The sequence below is a fragment of the Cebus imitator genome, unplaced genomic scaffold (assembly GCF_001604975.1).
Source record: "Cebus imitator isolate Cc_AM_T3 unplaced genomic scaffold, Cebus_imitator-1.0 Scaffold161, whole genome shotgun sequence".
NCBI classification, from domain to species: domain Eukaryota; kingdom Metazoa; phylum Chordata; class Mammalia; order Primates; family Cebidae; genus Cebus; species Cebus imitator.
Window position 1 is genome coordinate 2358692 of NW_016107476.1, and position 1380 is coordinate 2360071.

Sequence of the window (1380 nt, forward strand, 5' to 3'; positions counted from 1 at the left end):
ACACACATAGATATATATGTATGTGTATGTATACACATATATACACTTATACACACTCATATAGATATATAGATGTGTGTGTGTGTGTGTGTGTGTGTATGTATATATATGATATATCTATAATTGATTTGTGGGACAGAATAAAGGTAGAAAATGTAGCTGCCATGTGGAGTGGTAGTAACTGGCCAGGCCCTGGGCCTGGGTAGCCTAAGTCCTGGCTCTGCCACCCACAGTGGAAAGTTATTTAACTTCTTTGTGTTTTAATTTGCTTATGTGTTAAAAGGGGAGAACAGTACCTGCCTCCTGAGGTTTTGTGGGAATTAATATGTGTAAAATACTTCAGCAGTGCCCAGTCCCTAGTAAGAGATACACAGGCACTTATAATTGTTCTGAGTTGTGGTAGTGGTATTGAGGGAAATAATAGGGCCAGAAATCAAGAATTAAGGAGACGCTCTTAACTGGGCTTCTTGTCTCCCCGTTTTTGTGGTTTACATCCCTGCGGTGCTCCGTGGCAGATGAATATGACCTGAATTTTCTGTGTACTACCCCGGAATGCTGGAGGCATCCTCTGTTGTTTCATGCCCCTTACCAAATTCTGGCTAATTGTGTCTGCTTCAACCAAGAGCACGTAATGTGGCTTATTATTATTATATTCGCACACAGTTTAAGAAGGTTAGTCATGTTATTAACCATAATTATTTTTGTGATCTAATTATGCATTTATATGGCATTTTGTATTTCCATAATGCCTTACAACCACTAATTGTATGAGGAGGTCTTACTTAGAGTTGTGTGTATTTGATGATGTCTATCTTTGTATACTTATTATAAACAATAAAGTATATGTTTTGCTCTAGATTAATATCAATATTTAGGATGGTGATTCATCTACCTGCTCTCTAGGTTTCAAGACATACAAGTTGGACTAGAATTGTAACTGAGTAGATATTCCTATTTCTGATTGTCATCCTAGAATGCCTGCTGTGACACTGACATCATCAATTCACCTAATACATGGGCACAGTTGGACCTGCCCCCAAAGCCTGTGATTTGAGAAAACACAAGAAAACATTCCCCTAGCCTCCAAAACACTTAGGTGTGGGTACCTGAAATTTCGCAGTTAGAACTGAATGTCTTTATCCTTTTGGCTTAAGCCAAATAAGAAACTTAGTCCTTGTTAAAATTAAAATACTCTTAGCAGATATAACACATTAAACTCTGTCATTTTTTAGACCTTATGGGGAATACATTTGTTAAATCCTTTTCTAAAATGAAGTTTAATCAGTGAAGGCACAGAAAAACCTAGAAAATTGGGACCCATTTGGGATGGAGTTGAGAAAGAGATAAAAATAAATTTCTCTCTTTTTTTTTTTTTTTTAA

At 36.7% G+C, this 1380-nt stretch overlaps 1 long non-coding RNA gene across 1 annotated transcript in view; it reads left to right on the forward strand.

Annotated features, from left to right (window-relative positions):
• LOC119473466 overlaps window positions 1-1380 on the forward strand; it is a 23983-nt gene that overhangs the window by 1235 nt on the left and 21368 nt on the right. The window contains exon 2 of the long non-coding RNA XR_005202685.1: window positions 974-1096. This is a non-coding gene — a long non-coding RNA (uncharacterized LOC119473466). The remainder of the gene's footprint in view (window positions 1-973; window positions 1097-1380) is intronic.